This window comes from Bubalus bubalis, chromosome 5 (assembly GCF_019923935.1).
Source record: "Bubalus bubalis isolate 160015118507 breed Murrah chromosome 5, NDDB_SH_1, whole genome shotgun sequence".
NCBI classification, from domain to species: Eukaryota; Metazoa; Chordata; class Mammalia; order Artiodactyla; family Bovidae; genus Bubalus; species Bubalus bubalis.
In genome coordinates this window covers 119,666,341-119,689,793 of record NC_059161.1, presented here as the reverse complement: position 1 = coordinate 119,689,793, position 23,453 = coordinate 119,666,341, and the positions used below count along the sequence as shown (strand labels likewise).

The 23,453-nt window shown below is 42.6% G+C and overlaps 1 pseudogene; it reads left to right on the top strand.

Annotated features, from left to right (window-relative positions):
- The first annotated feature begins 13,664 nt into the window (after window positions 1–13,664).
- On the top strand, window positions 13,665–23,213 carry LOC112585191 (annotated as a pseudogene).
- The last annotated feature ends 240 nt before the right edge of the window (window positions 23,214–23,453 follow it).

The window sequence follows — 23,453 nt, the reverse complement described above, 5'->3', positions numbered from 1 at the left end:
CTTTCCAAATTTGCTGACATATTGAATGCAGCACTTTGACAACCTCATTCTTCAGGATTTTTAAACAGCTCAGCTGGAATTCCATCACCTTCCCTAGCTTTTCTTGTAGTGATGCCTCCTAAAGCCCACTTGATTTCATACTCCAGCATATCCGGCTTTATGTGAGTGACCCCAACATCATCTCTATCCTGGTCATTATGACCATTTCTGTATAGTTCTTCTATGCATTCTTGCCACCTCTTCTTAATCTCATCTGCTTCTGTTAGGTCTTTGAATTTTCTGTCCTTTATTGTGCCCATCTTTGCATGAAGTGTTCCTCTGGTATCTCCACTTTTCTTGAAGAGATCTATACTCTTTACAATTCTGTTCTTTTCCTCTAATTCTTGCACTATTCACTTATGAAGACTTTCTTATCTCTCCTTGCTCTTCTCTGGAAGTCTTCATTTCATTGGATATATCTTTTCCTGTCTCCTTTGCCTTTCACTTCTCTTATTTTCTCAGCTGTTTATAAGGCCTCCTCAGGCAACCACTTTGCCCTGTCACATTTGTTTTTCTTGAGGATGGTTTTGATGACCACTTCCCATACATTTCCCATACAATGTTACAAACCTCCATCCAGAGTTTTTCAGGCTAACAGACCTAATCCCTTGAATCTAATTTTCATCTCCACTATATAATCATAAGGGATTTGATTTAGGTCATAGCTGAATGTTCTATTGGTTTTCTTTACTTTCTTCAATTTAAACATGAATATTGTTTTCTTCTGCCTAAGCATTGCTTCCAGATCACCACCCACCACTCTCAGTGGGTGTGAAGCAAAAACCCACAATTTGAGGACTTTTACCCTGGGTTTGTGCTTGGCTTTTCACGTGCTTAGCTGTGTGAGCTTGATCAAGTCTCTTAACCTTAGTTTCCTCATCTGGAAAATGGGCACCATGAAGATAATTCCACCTTCTAGAATGCATGTGTGCCTGCAAAGAGCAAGTGGCCCTGAGAGGACTTTCTGAGTTCCTGCTGCTACTGCTGCTGCAACGTTGCTTCAGTTGTGGTCCGACTCTGTGTGACTCCATAGACGGCAGCCCACCAGGCTCCGCCATCCCTGGGATTATCCAGGCAAGAACACTGGAGTGGGTTGCCATTTCCTTCTCCTGAGCCTGGAACAAATATGAATTATTCTGCCACCTGGGGAGAAAGAAATCTGATTAGAGGTTATGGCTGCCATTCCCAAGGCTAAATATTGATTCAAGCCAAATGGCATCTATTTCTGAACACTGACCCAGATCTCTAAGCCGGTGCTTCTGTTTTCTGGGCTCCCACAAGTGCTAATGATTACTGGCTCAGATTACTCCCTTCCTCAGCCTTACCAGTCAGTCTTTCCTTGTCAACTACTTCTCCCCTGAAATCACACTGCAAAGAAAGTCATACAGGCTCTTGGCCTCTTGTCAGTTTCCCACATCTCCAGCATAGCAACAAGTAGCTGTTATGGGTACTTGTCGTAGCAACAACTATGGCAACCTGTACAGTTCAATCTCAGCCTGTTAAATGAATCTTTCTCCATTTGGCCCCTCATGTTTAAATTATCTATAGTTGCCTTAGTAACCTTTCTATGCTTGCTTTTTAATGTTGAAATATGTCTGGATCTCATCTAGTTTTCTTTCCCAAGCATAATCCCAACCATGCAGTTAAGTAACCAAATATTTAGTCATCGAACTACCCACAAGAATTGACAAGAGCCAACCACCCATCATGCATTTCTTGCTTGCCCCAAAACACCATTGAAATGATCTGCTGAAACAATGCGATACATTGGCATGTGCACTGCAGAAGGGACACTTTTTCACTGGATTTGTTTTTCACCTAGTGCAGAATGTCTACCATAAGCCTGGACCTCCAGTAGCTGGTCACCTAGTTTTTTCAGACTCAGCCCACTCCAGATCCCTTCCACATCCCTCAGTAAAATCTAGAGAACAGACTCAGTCAAAGTTCTCACTCCTGCAGAAAACAGTTTTTTGTCTTTTTTTTTGGAAACGATATTTGGTAACACATTCAAAATCTTGTTCTCCTTGCCTTGGATTCAAGGACCTGCACCATAGGATGGGAAGCCTCCCCTTCCACCAAAATCTTTTACCACTCCCACCAGGGCCACTGGCTTGACTGGACCCCAAAGACTTCTGCCTGCTCACTGATGTCCTCTGTACATCAGTTCAGATTAGTCTCTCAGTCATGTACAACTCTTTGCTATATCATGGGGTGCAGCTTGCCAGGTTTCCGTGTCCATCACCAACTCCTGGAACTTGCTCAAACTTATGTTCATCAGGTCAGTGATGCCACCCAACAATTTCATCTTCAGTCTTCCCCTTTGCATTCTGCCTTTAATCTTTCCCTGCATAAGGGTCTTTTTTTAATGAGTCAGTTCTTCCCATAAATTGGCCAAAGTATTAGAGGTTCAGCTCCAGCATCAGTCCTTCCAATGAATATTCAGGACTTATTTGTTCAAGGGTGGACTGGTTGGATCTCTTTGCAGTCCAAGAGACTCTCAAAAGTCTTGTCCAACACCACAGTTTAAAAGCAACAATTCTTTGGTATTCAGCTTTCTTTATGATACAACTCTCACATCCATCACACCTTGGCAAAACCATAGCTTTGACTATACACACCTTTACTGTAAAGTAATGTCTCTTTAGCTTTTTAGTATGCTGTCTAGGCTTTTCATAGCTTTATCTTCCAAGGATCAGCATCTCTTTTTTTCACAGCTGCAGTCACTATCTCTAGTGATTTTGGAGCCCAGGATAATAAACCCGTCACTGTTTTCATTGTTTCTCCATGCATTTTCCATGAAGTAATGGAATGGGATGCCATGATCTTCGTATTTTTGGTCCATATATACCATATCAAGACCATGCTTAAGAAAAAGAAATGCAAAAGGTTGTCTGAGAAGGCCTTACAAATAACTTAGAGAAGATGAGATGCAAAAGGCAAAGGAGAAAAGAAAGGCATACCCATCTGAATGCAGAGTTCCAAAGAATAGAAAGAAGAGATTTTTAAAAAGCCTTCCTAGTGATCAGTGCAAAGAAATAGAGGAAAACATTAGAGTGGTAAAGACCAGAGATTGCTTCAAGAAAATTAGAGATAGGGAAGGAATGTTTCAGGCAAAGATGGGCACAATAAAAGAGAGACATGGGATGGACCTAACAGAAGCAGAATATATTAAGAAGAGGGTGAAAGAATACATAGAAGAACTGCACAAAAAAGATATTAATGACCCAGGTAACCACAATGGTGTGAACACTCACCTAGAACTAGACAATCCAGAAATGTGAAGTCAAATGGGTCTTCAGAAGCATCACTAAGAGCAAAGCTAGTGGAGGTGATGGCATTGTAGAAAAGCTATATCAGATCCTAAAAGATGATGCTTTTAATGTGCTGCACTCAATATGCCAGCACATGTGGAAAACTCAGCAGTGGCCACAGAACTGGAAAGGTCATTTTCCTTGCAATCCCCAAGAAAGGTGATTTAAAAGAATCTTCAACTACCACACAGCTGCACTCATCTCACATGCTACCAGAGTAATTTATCCAAGCAAGTCTTAAACAGTACATAAACTGTGAAATCCCATATGTTCAAGCTGGATTTTGAAAAGGTGAGGAACCAGAGATCAAATTGTCAACATTCGTTGGATCATAGAAAAAGCAAGAGAATTCTAGAAAAACACCTACTTCTGATTTATTGACCATGCAAAAGACTTTGACTGTGTGGATCACAACAAACTGTAGAAAACTTAAAGAGATGGGAATATCAGATGATCTTACCTGCCTTCAGAAAAATCTGTATGCAGGTCAAGAAGCAACAGGTAGAACTGAACATGGAAGTGCAGACTGGTTCCAAATCGGGAAAGAAGTATATAAAGGCTGTATATTGTCACCTTGCTTATTTAACTTATATGCAGAGAATGTTATGTGAAATGCCCATCTGGATGAAGCACAAGCTGGAATCAAGATTGCTGGGAGAAATATCATTATCCTCAGATATGCAGAAGCCACCACTCTCATGGCAGAAATTGAAGAGGAACTAAAGAGCCTCTTGATAAATGTGAAATAGGAGAGTGAAATATCTGGTTTAAACTTCACATTCAGAGAATGAAGATCATGGCATTTGGTCCTATTACTTCATTGCAAATAGATGGGGAAACAATGGAAAGAGTGAGAGACTTTAATTTAGGGGTCCCCAAGATCATTGCAGATGATGACTACAACCATGAATCTAAAAGGTGCTTGCTCATTTGAAGAAAAACTATGACACACCTATACAATTTTTTAAAAGTAGAGACATTATTTTGCTGAAAATTTCAGTATAATCAAAGCTATGATTTTTCCAGTTGTCATGTATGGATGTGACAGTTGCACCATAAAGAATGGTGAGCGATGAACAGTTGATGGTTTTGAACTCTGGTGTTGGACAAGTCTGTTGAGAGTGCCTTGGACTGCAAGGAGACCCACCCGGTCATCCTAAAGGAAATCAATCCTGAATATTCATTGGAAAGACTGATGCTGAAATTGAACCTCCAATACTTTGGCCAACTGATGTGAAAAACGGACTCATTAGAAAAGACCCTGTTACTGGAAAAGATTGAAGGCAGGAGGAGAAGAGGAGGACAGAGGATGAGATGGTTGGATGGAATCACCAACTCGATGGACATGAGTTTGCCCAAGCTCCAGGAGTTGGTGAAGAACAGCAAACCCTGGTGTGCTGCAGTCCATGGGGTTGCAGAGTCAGACATGACTGAGCAACTGAACTGAACTGAACATACCACATATCAAATACTATTTGTAATTGGCATGTTTTTCCAGCAAGACTGGGGCTCCCTAGGCCCCAACAAATATCCCCAATCAAGTTTGTGCCCATGCACAGAAGTCAGTGCCTAGCATTCACAAGGCATTCAGTGAGTTCTGATTGCAGGAGAACCTCCATTTTAGTGGACATAAAGGAGTAAAGGACACATTTATCCTCCTGTCTCAAATAACTCCAAAGTAGAAAAGACAAATGAAAGAGCATTGTTTTACATCAAATATCTGGCAGCAGAGAATGGATTCCTGAGTCGGGGAGCAAACAAGGAGAGTTCTACAATTTCCCCAGCACTAGAAATAGTTTCCAACACATACATGGAAGATGTACCTAGGCAAAGACAAACACTCTCTCCAAGAAGAGAGAGTTATGACTCTATATAGTTAGAGTTCACACGAGAGAGCTACATACAGAGAACTGTGGGAGGTACAGGTGATGCCCTTCAAGTGTTTAGCAGACAGCTGGTAGTATTGGTCTGAATTATAGGGAACAATCATTGAGTCTCAAATTGCACCAAGTCTAATTGTGTCCCCATCCATCAGCGTGGAAATTATTTTTAATATAAATTTATTTATTTTAATTTATTTAATTACTTTACAATATTGTATTGGTTTTGCCATACATCAACATGAATCCTCCATGGGTGTACACGTGTTCCCCATCCTGAATCCCCCTCCCACCTCCTCCCTCCCCATTCCATCCCTCTGGGTCATCCCAGCGCACCAGCCCTGAGCATCCGGTATCATGCATTGAACCTGGACTGGAGATTCATTTCACATATGATACTGTACATGTTTCAATGCCATTCTCCCAAATCATCCCACCGTTGCCCTCTCCCACAGCGTCCAGAAGACTGTTCTATAGATCTGTGTCTCTTTTCCTGTCTCTCATACAGGTTATTGTTACCATCTTTCTAAATTCCATATACATGTGTTAGTATACTATATTGGTGTTTTTATGTCTGGCTTACTTCACTCTGCATAATAGGCTCCAGTTTCATCCACCTCATGAGAACTGATTCAAATGTATTCTTTTAAATGGCTGAGTAATACTCTATTGTGTATATGTTCCAGAGCTTTCTTATCCATTCATCTGCTGATGGGCATCTAGGTTGCTGCCATGTCCTGGCTATGATAAACAGTGCTGCGATGAATTTTGGGGTACATGTATTTCTTTCAGTTCTGGTTTCTTTGGTGTGCATGCCCAGGAGTGGGATTGTTGGGTCATATGGCTGTTCAATTTCCAGTTTCTTAAGGAATCTCCACACTGTTCTCCATAGTGGCTATACTAGTTTGCATTCCCACCAACAGTGTAAGAGGGTTCCCTTTTCTCCACACCCTCCTCAGCATTTGCTGCTTGTAGACTTTTGGATAGCAGCCATTCTGACTGGTATGAAATGGTACCTCATTGTGGTTTTGATTTGCATTTCTCTGATACTGAATGATGTTGAGCAACTTTTCATGTGTTTATTAGCCATCTGTATGTCTTCTTTGGAGAAATGTCTGTTTAGTTCTTTGGCCCATTTTCTGGAATTGAGCTGTGGGAGTTGCTTGTATATTTTTGAGATTAATTATTTTTCAGTGGCTTCATTTGCTATTATTTTCTCCCATTCTGAAGGATGTCTTTTCACCTTGCTTATAGTTCCTTTGTTGTAAAGAAGCTTTAAATTTTAATTAGCTCCCATTTGTTTCCTTTTTGCTTTTATTTCCAATCTTCTTGGAGGTGGGTCATAGAGGATCCTGTTGTGATTTATGTCAGAGAGGGTTTTGTATATGTTCTACACTAAGAGTTTTATAGTTTCTGGTTGTGCGTTTAGATCTTTAATTCATTTTGAGTTTATTTTTGTGTATGGTGTTAGAAAATGTTCTAGTTTCATTCTTTTACAAGTGGTTGACCAGTTTTCCCAGCAACACTTGTTAAAGAGATTGTCTTTTCTCCATTGTATATTCTTGCTTCCTTTGTCAAAATAAGGTGTCCATAGGTCCATAGGATTTTTGCATCTATGTTCATCAGTGATATTGTAGTTTTCTTTTTTTTGTGGCATCTTTGTCAGGTTTTGGCATTATGGTGATGGTGGCCTCATAGAATGTGTTTGGAAGTTTACCTTCCTTTGCAATTTTCTGGAAGAGTTTGACTAGGATAGGTGTTAGCTCTTCTTTAAATTTTTGTAGAATTCAGCTGTGAAGCCGTCTGGACTTTTGTTTGCTGGAAGATTTCTGATTACAGTTTCAATTTCTGTGTTTGTGGTGGGTCTGTTAAGATTTTCTATTTTTTCCTGGTTCAGTTTTGGAAAGTTGTACTTTTCTAAGAATTTGTCCATTTCTTCCACGTTGTGCATTTTCCTGGCATATAATTGCTGATGGTAGTCTCTTATGATCCTTTGTATTTCTGTGTTATCTGTTGTGATCTCTCCATTTTCATTTCTAATTTTGTTGATTGGATTTTTCTCCCTTTGTTTCTTAATGAGTCTGGCTAATGGTTTGTCAATTTTATTTATCCTCTCAAAGAACCAGCTTTTGGCTTTGTTGATTTTTCTTATGGTCTCCTTTGTTTCTTTTACATTTATTTCTGCCCGAATTTTAAAGATTTCTTTCCTTCTACTAACCCTGGGGTTCTTAATTTCTTCCTTTTCTAGTTGCTTTAGGTGTAGTGTTAGGTTATTTATTTGACTTTTTCTTGTTTCTTGAGGTATGCCTGGATAGCAATGAACCTTCCCCTTAGCACTGCTTTTACAGTGTCCCACAGGTTTTGGGTTCTTGTGTTTTCATTTTCATTTGTTTCTATGCATATTTTGATTTCTTTTTTTATTTCTTCTCTGATTTGTTGGTTATTCAGCAGCTTGTTGTTCAGCCTCCCTATGTTGGGATTTTTAAGTTTTTCTCCTGTAATTGAGATCTAATCTTACAACATTGTGGTCAGAAAAGATGCTAGAAATGATTTCTTTCTTTCTTTCTTTTTTCTTTTTTTTTCTTTTTTTTTTTTTTTTGAGTTTACCAAGGCTAGATATATGGCCCAGGATGTGATCCATCCTGGAGAAGTTTCCGTGTGCACTTGAGAAAAAGGTGAAATTCATTGTTTTGGGGTGAAATGTCCTATAGATATCAATTAGGTCTAACAGGTCTATTGTATCGTTTAATGTTTGTGTTTCCTTGTTAATTTTCTGTTTAGTTGATCTAGTCATAGATGTGAGTGGGGTATTAAAGTCTCCCACTATTATTGTATTATTGTTAATTTCCCTTTTCATACTTGTTAGCATTTGTCTTACATATTGCGGTGCTCTTAAGTTGGTGCTTTAAATTTATGATTGTCATATCCTCCTCTTGGATTGATATTTTGATCGTTATGTAGTGTTCTTCTTTGTCTCTATCCACAGCCTTTGTTTTAAAGTCTATTTTATCTGATATGAGTATTGCTACTCCTGCTTTCTTTTGGTCTCTATTTGCATGAGATATCTTTTTCCAGCCCTTTACTTTCAGTATGAATGTGTCCCTGTTTTCGAGGTTGGTCTCTTCTAGACAACATATATAGGAGTCTTGTTTTTGTATCCATTCAGCTTGTCTTTGTCTTGTGTTTGGGGCGTTCAACCCATCTACATTTAAGGTAATTATTGATAAGTATGATCTTGTTGCCATTTACTTTATTGTCTTGGGTTTGAGATTATACACCGTTTCTCTGTTTCCTCTCTAGAGAATATCCTTTAGTATTTGTTGGAGAGCTGGTTTGGTGGTGCTGAATTCTCTCAGCTTTTGCTTTTCTGTAAACCTTTTGATTTCCCCTACATATTTGAATGAGATCCTTGCTGGGTACAGTATTCTGGGCTGTAGTTGTTTTTTGTTTTTGTTTTTCTTTTTCTTCATCACTTTAATTATGCCTTGCCATTCCCTCCTGGCCTGAAGAGTTTCTATTGAAAGATCAGCTGTTATCCTTATGGGAATCCCCTTGTGTGCTATTTGTTCTTTTTCCCTTGCTGCTTTTAATATTTATTCTTTGTGTTTGATCTTTGTTAATTTGATTAATATGTGTCTTGTGGTGTTTCACCTTGGGTTTATCCTGTTTGGGACTCTCTGGGTTTCTTGGACTTGAGTTATTATTTCCTTCCCCATTTTAGGGAAATTTTCTATTATTATCTACTCAAGTATTTTCTCATGGTCTTTCTTTTTGTCTTCTTCTTCTGGGACTCTTATGATTCCAATGTTGGAGCATTTAATATTCTCCTGGAGGTTTTTGAGATTGTCCTAATTTCTTTTAATTCATTTTTCTTTTTTCCTCTCTGATTCATTTATTTCTACCATTCTATCTTCTACTTCACTAATTCTATCTTCTGCCTCCATTATTCTACTTTTTGTTGCCTCCAGAGTGTTTTTGATCTCATTTATTGCATTATTTATTATATATTGACTCTTTTTATTTCTTCTAGGTACTTAGTAAACCTTTCTTGCATTTTCTCAATCCTTGTCTCCAGGCTATTTATCTGTGATTCCATTTTGATTTCAAGATTTTGGATCATTTTCACTATTATTATTCGGAATTCTTTATCCTATCTCTTCCTCTTTTGTTTGGTTTGATGGGCATTTATCGTGTTTCTTTACTTGCTGAGTATTCCTCTTTCTCTTCATCTTGTTTAGATCTCTGAGTTTTGGTTGCCCTGTCTTTATTCTAGCAGTTTGTGGAGTTCTCTTTATTGTGGAGTTTCCTCATTGGTGGGGCTGTACGGGTGGGTTGTCAAGGTTTCTTGGTTAGGGAAGCTTGTGTCAGTGTTCAGGTGGGTGTAGCTTGATTTCTTTTCTCTGGAGTGTAGTGAAGAATCCAGTAATGATTTATGAGATGTCAATGGTTTTGCAGTAACTTTGGGCAGCCTGTATATTGAAGCTCAGAGCTGTGTTCCTGTGTTGCTGGAGAATTTGCGTGGTATGTCTTGCTCTGGAACTTGTTGGCCCTTGGGTGGTGCTTAGTTTCAGTATAGGTATGGAGACGTTTGATGAGCTCCTGTCGATTAGTGTTCCCTGGAGTCAGGAGTTCTCTGGTGTTTTCAGTATTTGTACTTAAGCCTCCTGCTTCTGGTTTTCAGTCTTATTTTTACAGTAGTCTCAATACTTCTCCTTCTATACAGCACCATTGATAAAACATCTATGTTAAAGATGAAAAGTTTCTCCTCAGTGAGGGACACCCAGAGAGGTTCACAGAATTACATGGAGAAGAGAAGAGGGAGGAGGGAGTTAGAGGTGACCCGAATGAGATGAGGTGAAATCAAAAGAGGAGAGAGCAAGCTAGCCAGTAATCACTTCCTTATGTGCACTCCACAGTCTGGACTGCTCCTAGATGTTCACGGAGTTATGAAAAGAGGGAGGAAGGAGACAGAGGTGGCCAGGAGGATAAAAGGGGGGAATCAAAAGGAGAGAGACAGATCCAGCTAGTAATCAGTTCCCTATGTGTTCTCCACCATCCAGAACACACTGGTGATTCACAGAGTTGGGTAGAGAAGAGAAGGGGGAGGGAGGAGACAGAGGCGAACTGGTGGAGAAAAAGGAGAGTCCAAAAGGGGAGAGAGCAGTCAAGCCAGTAATCTCACTCCCATGTAAAAATGGGCACTGAAGATTGGGTTCTCAAAGGTACAAAATTTATAACAAATACCAAAAATCAAAGATTAAAACTCTAGATTAGAGGTTGGATTTTCAAAAATACAATATTAAAGAAAGGAAGAAGAAGAAAAAAAAAAAAAAAAACAAGACAAAGTCACAAAAATTATAAATATGAATATATATATATATATATATATGAAGCTTGCTATAAAAAATAGGGTCGTTTTTGCAAAGTAATAGTAGGTTATAAAATGAAAATTAAAGGAGTAATAGAGGACTTAAAATTTAAAAAAATTAAAAAATAAAAGAATGATTGTAAAAATAGTAAAAATATATCTAGGACTTTCTCTGGTGTTATTATGGGCAGTGTGGGGTCCGTTCGTTTTTGGATAGTTCCTTGGTCCAGCTTATATTTCTCAAGATCTATAGGCCCCTTCCTATGTAGTTGGTACTAACTACAGGGTTTTAATCTATTGCACCTGTCACTTCCAAGGTGGTCCCCTCTGTTTTAGCTTCTTCTCTTTGCTGGTCTCTTCAGTGTCTGATTTTCGCCATGACACAAAGGGGGCGGTAGTGGACACTTTTTTAGGCTCACTTGTTCAGTCATGCTGTGGGGAGGGAGGGACGCTGCAAACAAATAACACTGGCGTGTGCTCGCACTGTCTCAGACACACTCGGCCAGCCCTCTCTCAAGGCGCATGTACCCTCTCTTCCCACAGTGCTCAGGCTGTAGGTTGTTCTGCTGGGAACCGTCGGAGGCCGGCCCTGGGCTGCATGCACCTCCCAGGACTAAGCCACTCAGGTTCAGGCACTTGGGTAGTCCTTAGAGGCTCAGACTCTGTTGGGCCTGCGTTTTGTGCCCTTCCCAGGTCCGAGCAGCTCAGGTGATGAGGTGTTTGGTGAGTGCTATCACTGCAACTTATCACCTCCCCCTTCCCTGCCACTCGGCTTTCTGGGTGTACAGCTGGAGCACCTTCTCAGGCAGATGTTGGCCATCCAGAACCCCAAGAAGTTTTAGTTAGCAAAGAAGCCTGCTTGCCATTTGGTAGATAATGCCTCCTAGGGCTGCGATTGCTCCCTTCCAGCACTGGCTGCCTGTCACCAGAGGTATGGTCTGCAGCAGGCTAGTTCTGTTCAGTCCTTTGGTGCATGGGCCTCGCTGTGTCTTATATTAGGGGTTTGAGCGTGGTAGCTATCCCAGAGTCTGGTTTTCTAGCCCAAGTTAGTTTGCTCAAATTGCCCTTGGGGTAATCAGGCCCGGTTCTTACTCTAAGCAATGAAGCCTGTGCCTCCCTGCTCAGCCCCCCATTGTTAGTGGCAGGTGCAGACGTCTGCGGTGCTTCTCCACTGGGGGAGTTACCGTTGGGCTCGTAATCTGTGGGTTTTAATTATTTACTTATTTTTCCTCCCTATTATGTTGCCCTCTGTGCTTCCAAGGCTTGAGAGTGTTTCCTGGTGTTTGGAAACTTCTCTCTTTTTAAGACTCCCTTCCCAGGACGGAGCTCCATCCCTGCCTCTTTTTGTCTCTGTTTTGTCTTTTATATTTTTTGCTACCTCCTTTCGAAGACACTGGGCTGCTTTTCTGGGTGCCTGATGTCCTCTGCTAGCATTAAGAAGTTGTTTTGTGGAATTTACTCACCATTTAAATATTCTTTTGATGAATTTGTGGGGGAGAAAGTGGTCTTCCCAACCTACTGACAGCCCCCCCTCCTTTTTTTTCTTTTGGTTTTCTTTGGTTTTGTTTTTGATGGGCTGTATTTTTGTTTTTCCTTAGAAGATATTCTACTCTAAATGTAGAGTTGTAAGAGGAATTTTAAAGCCACTTAAGTAATGTGTTGTTATAGGTAGCTAATCAGCAACCTGATGCCATTACGTTTATTAGTCTTTGTTCTCAATTTGTTCAGTTCAGTTCAGTCCTTCAGTTGTGTCCATCTCTTTGCAATGCCATAGACTGCAGCATGCCAGGCTTCCCTATCCATCACCAACTCCTGGAGCTTGCTGAAGCTCATGTCCATAGACTTGGTGATGCTATCCAACCATTTCATCCTCTGTCTTCTGCTTCTCCTCCTGTCTTTAATCTTTCCTAATATCAGGGTTTTTCTAATTAGTCATCATGTTTAGTATATATTCAGTCTCATTTTAAATCAACCAACATGAATTAAATTCCTCTCTGTCCCTATTGCACTCCCAACTCTAGGCCAGAAACAAAAAATTGCAGAGACTGAAGGCTGATTCCAGCACATCACTGTGGAGATTTCGTTCCCATTTTTTTTTTTTTTTTCGGGAAAAACAAAAACTGGTTGCTAACATTAAAATCAGTAGATTGAAAAAATAAAATAAAATCAGTAGATTGTACATAAATATCCAAACATCTGACTCTCTTGAAAATATGACCAACTTGCCTGTGTTCCAGCATGGGTGAAGTGGAGGAAAGGCTGCTCCCAGAGATAAGGCCTGTGCTGCCCAGATTCCAACATGGCCACCTAATCCTAGTATCATATCTTCTGCTTCCTGGGGCCATGAGCTTGTGAGAACTAGACTTCTAGATCTCTCAAGAAAAAGACTACTTTTTCTTGATCAACTTTGAGTTTGAAGCCTTTAACCCAGAACCTAGCACACAGTTCTTCCTTGTACAGTTGTTAGATGATATAAAATATCTTGCGGATGCATATGACATTTCTTCCAGTACTGAAACCATGCAATTGAAGTATTGCTCTGCCCTAAATCTTTGATGCAGACTGGCATCATAGGTGACCCTGATGTCTGCCAATAGACCCACTACCTAAAGCAAGTTGTATGTCCCTGGGCTGTCCCTGAAGTCTTCACTTTGCCATTTTTCAACTTATCCTCCTAGCAATCTCTTCTCCAATGAAGACAACAATGCATATCTCATGAAGTAGCTAGGAAGATGACATGAAACCACGAATGTCGAACATAGACCCTAGTATCCGTTTTCATGATGTTCTTAGCAGTTTTTTTTTTTTTTTTTCTATGTAGGCAAGGTTCTCTGTCTTCTTAGATGTCCATGCAGATCAGTTTGATTTTCCAGCCAAGCTTCAAGGAATAGATTACAGTTCAATTCTCTGTATTCTGAGAAGCTTCAAAGGCCACTGACCAAGGACACTGACGAAGGTAAAGATTTAATCAAGAGCTTTGTGTTTTTTTCAGATCTTTTAGTGGCCAAAGGGGAAAACTAGGGTAGAACAGAGCATATATAACTGGGGGCTCCAGGTCACCACTACATGCTACGAACCCAAATGTCCCTGAGTACTTGGAGCCAGGAAAGAAGCATGAAGTGACTTGTGGTCCTCGGGCTGGTGGCCTTCTCAGAGTGCATAGTCAAGTAAGAATAGGGACTGCAAGTCGCATCATATTCCTTTCTCAGATTTTTTTTTTCATCTGATTATTCTTATACCTATCAGGTTTAGAAGGGAATGGAATATTTCCCTAAGAGTCTTAAAGCTCAATTCTTACTTTCTGATAAGTAACTTGCTACAGGAACTGGATACCAAGGTCTTGGTTGGGTTGCACAAATCTTGGGGTCCAGTCATGTCATGACCTATTAAAAATGCAACACATTGTAACTGTTCAGTGCACAGTCGATGCAGATGCTGATGTGGTCTTGTGGAATAGCAATTTCTACATTTTATTCAACATTTCCTCTTTTTTCCCTGTCTACTACAGTGTGTATATGCCTGTCTGCATCTCTGTATCACTGTCATTTATCTCTCCATCTCTTTGGAAGTCACTGGGAGTGTATTTCTCTTTGTGTTGTTTTCTTTTACTTTTTCACTCGACTCTTCTTTCCTTCTCAAGCCTCTGAATTTCCCTTACTTTTCCCCTATATCTTGGATTCTTCTTTCAACTCTCTTCTCTGTCAGCTTGGAGATAGATACACTGTTTTATATCTGACAAGCAGTGTGACCACAGCCAACTCAGAAACCTCCTGCATTTCAAATTGCTTCCTTGTAAAAGAGGATAAGAGTCCCCCTTCTACCTTCTTCCTTGAGATTCTATGAGAAGGAATGAATGGAATGGCAACAGCAATGCTAATGGCTATCATTGTTGAGACTGGAAGATCCCCTGGAGAAGGAAATGGCAATCCACTCCAGTATTCTTGCCTGGAAAATCCCATGGATGGAGGAGCCTGGTAGGTTACAGTCAATGTGGTCGCAAAGAGTCGAACATGACTGAGCGACTTCACTTTCATTCTCACTTTATATACATCACTTCACTTATCCCCAAGATATCCTATTTGGAGGGTTTGTATTGTTACATTCTACTATTTTGCCTAAGGGGAGACTGACACATCACATGGTCATATGGCTTATCCAAGATTGCAGAACAGAACCTGTATTCAAATCTATGTCTTTGCAATGGTATATTCATAAAATTCTGATAATAATGTGCCTCATAAAAATGATTAGAAAATACACAGGGCCATTACAATGACAGTTATACCTTAACACTGACAGCTAATTATAGCATCTTTGTTTTCTTTGTCAAATGCTCAGTGAAAGAATACCTCTAAGGCGAGTGAAGACCATGAGAAAAACCCTCAGTGGAAAAAACATGCTGAACAATTTCCTGAAGGAGCATGCTTACAGACTGCCCCAGATCTCTTTTCGTGGCTCAAATCTAACTATTCATCCACTGAGAAACAGCATGGATGTGAGTATTTTGGGATGATGATGTTCCAAAGCGCCCCCTGGTGCTCTAGCCTAGGACTGGGGCTCATCTGGAGCTGCCAGGTGGGGTGTTGGGGTTGGGGTTCCTGCAGGAGGCAGAGACACTGGAAAACAGGGACCCCCAAGCAGAGAAAAAGGCACTCTTACCCTCAACTGTTGGTCTTTGTGACTGGGCCCGGAAATTATCAGGTGTCAGGTAAATATCCAATTTCTGTGTCAAAGATGTGTCATTTGTTTGAGGGTGATTGTTCCTTCTGAACTAAGTGAGCCACTAAGTTACAGAGGAAGAGTGAACCATCACTGATCAAAAGTTAGAACCAACTGGAAAGCAACTGTGAATCCCCAGGCAGAGGAATTCAGCTTCCACAGATGCAAGAACAACGACACTAAAAAGTTACTGAACCTGTATTCCGTGTATGGACATAAGAATCACTGTGGTTACTGTTTTTAGATTAGTAAAAGGGCTTATTTTTACTTCAAGAATGCCCATGCCAGCCTGAGAGATAGACAAAGAGTAAATATATGTCAAATGAAAGGGTCATTTGTGAGATGTTGATTGGATGTGGTCTGAGTTTGGAGATAGTGGCTGGGGTTGATCAAGAAGGACCTCCTGAAGAAGAGGGTGCTAAGGCTGGGTTTGAAGAGCTTCTAAGACTACAGAGCTTCTCAAATGAAGGCATCAGGACTTCCCTGGGTGTCCAGTGGTCCTGGAATACCAGTGGTTATAAGTCCGGGCTTCCCATAGAGGAGGTACCACTTCAATGCCTGGTCATAGAGTCAATATCCTGGATACAATGTAGCACAGGAAAAGTATAGCAAATGCAGATATCTCTGTGACCAAAATCTATGAGCTGCACGGTGGTTAGAAATTGATATCAAGAGATATGTGACACCGAGAGGGAGGCATCAGTTTGCGAGTAGAGGGTAGCCAGTTCTGCACTAACCCACTCCCTCCTTCTCCCTGTAGTTGGTCTACCTGGGTAGTATCACCATCGGAACACCCCCTCAGGAATTCCAGGTTATCTTTGACACAGGCTTATCTGACTTGTGGGTGCCCTCTGACTTTTTCACCAGTCCAGTCTGTTGTGAGAACAGACACCCTGTACCCGAACCATCCTTCACTTGCCCTGCCATCCTGTTTCCACCCTTGGCACCTGATGACACTCATCTCTTGTTTCTGCAGCTACACACGTTAGGTTCAGACATCATCAGTCTTCCACCTTCCGGCTTACCAATAAGACCTTCAGCATCACCTGTGGATCTGGGAGAATGAAAGGAGTTGTTGCTCATGACACAGTTCAGGTAACAGTGTAACATATGCTGATCAGGACTGGCTATGGAGTGAACACTGCTTGCAAAGCAGATGCAGGACCATCTGGCAGGATCCTTCCTAGCCTAACTCCCATAGATATTGGCCATCTTATACACAGGATCATGTCTCTGGGGAGGCAGTGCACATGGTGACACACGAGCAAAGAAATTAGCTAACCCAGAGAGTGGCTTGAGGTGTGGACTTGCAGCTCCTCTGCCCATGAGCAGTTCAAGGTTCATTTTGCTGGTAGCAAGAAAAAAGGATAAAAGCACCCACTTTTATATTCACAGACTGTTCCAGGCACTTTCAGGTGATAACTGGTTTAATCCTACAACAACCCCAAACAGCAGTTACTCTGATTAGCTCATGAGACATATGAGGAAACAGGTGCAGACAGCAAGGGCCTTGCTAAGGGCACACATGTGGTAAAAGGTGGAGTTAGGCTGGCGTATCAGACTGAAGTTGCTGTAGGGTGGTTGGGGACAAGATAAAACTGATCTGAGGACCCTGGGGGCAGTCAAGGGCTTCAGGTATCCATAGTGGGAAACTGGAGGCCTGAGAAGTCAAGGGGCCTGATAAATGAGTTCTCACTCTAGAGGACCCTTGAGAGTCTAATTAACCTATGCTCTGCCTCCTCCAAATTATTTGAGTAGTTCCGCTCTCTCACTTTCTCTCTCATACACACTCACAGAAATATACACATATCCCCAAAAGTGATTTCCCCAGGCAGTAATTTTATAGAACCCTGCAAGCAAGATTGTGTTTTCGGCTTCTGTCTTCCTGGACAGATGCAGAATCCACAGTACATTACAGAGAATGCAGTCCATTCTTGTCATTAGGTCACAGTGATGCCAAAGAGAAGGGTATCTTGCTCTCAATTGTTTTGTCCATAAGGTGGCACCACTGGGACCTGGCCTAACACGTGGTTGCCCCACTTGTACAGAAGCCACAATGCCAATTTGACTCACTCAGGTGGTATTTTTCAGAGGGGCAGATGTTATAAAATTCACAGCCTCTCTCACATGGAACCCCAATTACCCTCCCAGCTTCATCTAACTATCTTTGGGCTACCACAGACAGAGCCCAGTCTCAATTCTTCTCGGAGGATCTAATGGCAATGCATCCCAGCCCAGTCCTAGCCCCACTTCATGTATCTGTAAGTGGGAACAATCTTCTTTCCCACAGATTGGGGACCTCGTAAGCACTGACCAGCCGTTTGGTCTAAGCATGGTGGAATACGGGTTTGAGGATATACGTTTTGATGGCATCTTGAGCTTGAACTACCCCAATGTATCCTTCTGTGGAGCAATCCCCATCTTTGACAACCTGAAGAATCAAGGTGCCATTTCTGAGCCTGTTTTTGCCTTCTACTTGAGCAAGTAAGTGTAAGATGGACAATCCCTTTCACCAAATTAGCTGTAAGATGCTTTCAGGTGCACGGAAATTATAGAACACTTGATAAAGAAGTATCCTGAGTGATAATCTAATGCAGGATAACTATGGACCCAGGGCCCTACCTGGCTTCACCCCTGGCTTCTATAAATAAAAGTTTATTGGAACACAAGCCTACTCCTGGGCTCAAGATCAGTAACTTGGTCGGGGTGGGGGGTGTGGTGAGTGAGGAGAAAGGCTAATGGAAGGCAACAGGAAACAAGTTGAAGGAAAAGGCAATAGGTTATGCTTATGAATTTGATCAGGAAGGAAGGAGAAGGATGGTGGATATCTTTCCTTCCATATTAGCATTTCACTGGGAGCCCAGGACCAGCTACCCAATTTGTAGGAGCCAGTGAGAAATGAAAGTGTGGGACACAAAAGTGTGGGACCCCTTGTTCAAGAAATATTAGGCATTTCAAGACAGGGAGAGCAGAGTGGGGTCCCTTCTGAGTTTGGGGCCCTTTTGACAGTTGAGGTCACAGGCCATTGGAGCCAACACTGGGTGACCTGAATCCACACCCTTAGAACTCCCAGGCCTTGATTTTCCTAAAAAATGACAAGGTGGACAAGGGGAAAGCCAAAACACTTCAGCACCCTGTCCTCTGAGAGTGTCTGAGCACTCAGGTCGCTGGAGGTCCAGGGTGTCTTCAGAAGACATAGTGGGTGGAGCCCAGCCAAGTGATTAAGCTTTTAACCTCCTTTGTGCCACTCATTAGTCAGTAACAGACCTCAGTCTGGATCTCAATCTCTCCTAGACTCAATTTCTGCATCTGTACATGGGGACATTATTAGGGCCTTGATGGGTGGACAAGCACAGCTCTCAGACAGTGCTATTGTTACTGCTCTCCAAGGATTAGCTCCTCACTTCTCTCTACAGAGACAAGCAGGAGGGCAGTGTGGTGATGTTTGGTGGGGTGAACCACCGCTACTACAAGGGAGAGCTCAACTGGGTACCATTGATCCAAGCGGGTGACTGGATTGTACACAGGGACTGGTAAGCCTCTCCCTCTAAGGGTCAGCCCAAGTGACGCTCCCACTTCTGTACATGGACACAGGCAGAAACACACAAATACATTCTCAGACACACAGTCACACAGCCATATACACTACCCACAACGACACAGACAGACACACAGACACATGGAAACACACAAGCAGACATGTATAAACCTACACAGAGACACATATAAACATGCATAGCTAGTCAGAGATGCACAAGCACACACAGAGACACATACAAACACACATACAAACAAACACACATGCACATAGATACACAAACAACCCGTGGGTTCATAATCCCCAGGCCTTCTGAGCATGGCTCTGACCATGGTCCTAAAAGGCACCAGAGAGGTCTGAGTACCTGGGAGAGGGCTGTACCCACTTCCCTTTGAGGTGGGGAGCATGGTTAGAGGATTTTACCATGTGGTGACAGAGGATCAGGGAAAATATCTCCAGCCTGAACAGAGTTATGGTAAGATGACTGACTGTCCAGGGCTACCTAGGACATAGGAAGTTCTCAGTACAGATAAATTTCAGTTAAGAAACAGGGACAGTCCTGAGAAAATGGGCAAAACTTGTCTTCTTAGGCAGCAGCTACCCAGAAGTGGAGAGAGGTTGCCTGCAATCTTAAGATGTGAAAGCAAGTAATAAAAATGACACACCAAGTTCTTGGGCATACAGTGGGACAGGACCTGTTACAGAGAATCAGGAAGGTGGGATCCAGGAGTGACGTGAGGACAAGAGGCATAATTGATAGGATTCTGTGTGATACCCACAGACAAAAGCTGACCTGTCCTTTGGAGTTTCTGTGGCCTAGTCATCTATTTCCTGGCCAGGGTCTCAGGGTCTGAGCTGATAGTAGGAGCAGTGCTGGGAGACACCCTTACCCAGAGAAGCCCCTCTCTCTCCCTACTATGAACATCTGCTGCCCCTGTGAATCTGAATCTTCACTCTGTGTGTGACCTGTTATTTGTTCCCCACCAGATACAGCTCTCTCAAGGTTTCTTATTGTTTTCTCAGTCTTCATTTACTCATTGGACAGACAAGCTTCATGCATCCACTGTGTGCCAGGCACTTTAGGGAGGCAAGGAGAATAACACTCGTCTTCACATCTAAGAAGGCAGATGTACATGAAGTGACTCGCCCACAAAGTGAATTGTGACTTTGGTACATGCTAGACGTGCAGCAGACATGAGGAGAAGGCAATGGCAACTCATTCCAGTACTCTTGCCTGGACAATCCCAGGGACAGCGGAGCCTGGTGGGCTGCCCTCTATACGGTCACACAGAGTCGGACATGACTGAAGTGAGTTAGCAGCAGCAGCAGCAGACATGAGGAAGGGTCTACAGAGAGTGACTAAGACAGGAGACTGATAAACACTGGGGAAAAGACTTCCTGAAAACAATACAATTAAGCTGGATTCTGGAAGATGAGAAGAAATTTGCTAGTCAAAGTGCAGTGTAATCTTCTAGGAAGGAAGACCAGCTTGTGTCAAGGTACAAAAGGTTCTGGTGTGTTCAAGTACTGCATTCGAGGACGTCAAGAAAGGTGCTATGTCGAGAGCAAAGGAAAAGAGGGCGAGAGATGAAGGGCTGTTTAGGAAACAGTTGGGAAGGGGACAACTCTGGGGAGGCTCAGAGTGACCTTGATGCCTGCTTTCTTCCTTTGTCTCTCAGCATCCCCATTGAAAGAAAGGTTATTGCTTGTTCTGGAGGCTGCAAGGCCATTGTTGACACCGGGGCAGCATTCATCGAAGGCCCCAAAACACTGGTCGATAACATGCAGAAGCTCATCGGGGCCACGCCATGGGGTTCCAAGGTGGAGGGTCATGCTCCAGGGTCACTCCCAGTTTCCACACATAACAAAAATCACCAGGGCCAACCTCTCACCCTCTCTCTCTAACAGCACTATGTTTCATGTTCTGCACTCAATACACTGCCCTCTATTATCTTCACCATCAACGGCATCAACTACCCAATGCCAGGTTGAGCCTACATCACCAAGATGAGGGGACAATACTGAGGGTTGGTTCTCAAACTGGAGCTTGCAGGAACCCTTGGGCTGCTACTTGGAGGAGGGCGCCCTCTGGAGGCCATGTCAAACCATTGCAGATGCTGCTGAGCCCTGTGGCTGGGCCAGTACCTCCCACAAAACCAATCACTTGAAAGTAAAGGGCCGTTTGGGACACTGATCTTCCTGAAATAAATGAGGAGAGGCCACACCATATGGCATGGTGGGAGTCAGGGAGAGGGGAACACTAAGGTCCTCAGTCCTCAAAGAGCTTCAATTCTATCTGAACTCAGAGGTGCATGAACATGAAATTTAGCACTGGCAGTCCCTGAAATAGGCCATGTTACAAGGAGAATGGCTGGGGAGAGTCCTAGTGTGATGTCCCAGCATAATTCAACAGGCTCCCTCCCCTTCTCAAAGTTTTCCTGGTTTGGATGATAAATTACATGGTCAGCCTAGTTCTCGGCTGCATCTTCCCTTGCTCCGGCCAGGTGCCTCTTTTGTGAGTTGGGGTACCTGACCCCTCTGTGGTGATGTTGGATGCTAATGTGAATAAAGTGTGCACTGTGGCTGCTCAGCCACTGCACTGTGTGGAGGCTTCATGTCAGCTCCCAGTGGGAGTTCAGAGCAGGCTGATGGGGTCAAAGAAGGCTTTGAGGAAGACAGAGAATTTCAGGAATTCTAAAACCAGAAATTCATTGAGCTATATGGAGGGTTGCTTGGTTCTAGGCAAAACTGCACTGGATTCCATGCAAATGGCATCTCAAGATGGCCTGCACTGGGGCACTGGGGACTTACTCAGGGTGATGAGGGCTACGGACTGACCAGTGGGGATGGGGAACCAGATTACGTTACCCAACCAATCCTGGAGTGGCCAAAGAGGGTGAGTGTGGGCTGAAGGAGGATTCTCAGAGTTCCTGAGTTAAATCTTCAAGACAGCGTTGTGGGCATTGCTCTATTTAAGATGGATAACCAGCAACGAGTTGCTGTGTAGCACAGGGAACTCCAATCAGTTATATGACAGCCTGGATGGGAGGGGTGTCTTTGAAACCAGGATACCCAGATACATACAGTTGAGTCTCTTTACTGTCCACCTGAAACTCAGAATATTGTTAACCAGCTATCATTCCAGTTCAGTCGCTCAGTCATGTCCAACTCTTTCCGACCCCATGAATAACAGCACACCAGGCCTCCCTGTACATCACCAACTCCTGGAGTTTACTCAGACTCACGTCCATTGAGTCAGGGATGCCATCCAGCCATCTCATCCTCTGTCATCCCCCTGTCCTCCTGCCTCCAATCCCTCCCATCATCAGAGTCTTTTTCAGTGAGTCAACTCTTTGCATGAGGTGGCCAAAGTACTGGAGTTTCAGCTTCAGCATCATTCCCTCCAAAGAAATCCCAGGGCTGATCTTCAGAATGGACTGGTTGGATCTCCTTGTAGTTCAAAGAACTCTCAAGAGTCTTCTCCAACACCAGATTTCAAAAGCATCAACTCTTCAGTGCTCAGCTTTATTCACAGTCCAACTCTCACATCCATATGTGACCACTGGAAAAACCATAGCCTTGACTAGATGGACCTTTGTTGGCAAAGTAACGAGCTATACTCCAATACAAAATAAAGTTTTTTAATAAAGTACAGATTGTGGGTACACAGGAGGAGAACTAGCATTCTCTGCAGAGAAAACAAGGAGAAGGAGTCAGAAGGAAAGAAATAGGGAGTGAGGAGAGGTATGGACACACTTGTTCTTTTCGAAAAAATTATATTGAAGTGTGGCTAATCTTCAGTGTTGCATTATGTTGTGCAGCACAGCAGTGTGACTCAGTTATACACATAAATATATATATATATATATATATATATATACATATATATATATTCTTATTCTTTTTCATGGGACTTATCGCTGAATATTGAATATAGTTTCTTATGCTCTACAGAAGGGCTTTGTTGTTTTTCATTCCCCTGTTTCCCAACTACCACTCCTTGCCTCCCCCACACCCTTCCTCATGGCAACCTCATGTCTTGGCCATCTTTGGTTTTGGATGAACTCTCATATCCCCTGCTGCTGAGAAAACCCCTTGATACTTACCAAAATAGGGAAATAAAACAAAGAATTGTGCTTGGTCTGGATATTGCGGGGAGTCTCCGGTAAGGGCTCATGCTGACTGGTGTGTGTCTCTGACTCCCCCAGAATTCTAGAGGCCACTGCTATACCACCTTTCTAGAGAACACTGTGAGTCCATCTACAGAGACCTGGATCCTGGGTGATGTCTTCCTGAGGCTGTATTTCTCGGTCTTTGATTGAGGAAATTAAAGGATTGGCCTGGCACAAGCAGTGTAAATTCTTGGAGTGGTTGAGGAATCAGTAAGGCTGCTCCTAATACACACTCACTCACACTTTGGGCACTTCTGCCCAGGATGCTGGTGAACTGTGTTTGGTGGTCTGCACATCTTATTCTCAGTAAAGAATAAAGTGTTTCTCTCTTAATGGTGCTGAAACAAATGGTTGCCTCTGTTTGTGTCTGGGAGTGCAGTATCTAGAACCAAGTCTGTAAAAATTGAGAGGAGTCCTACTCCAACT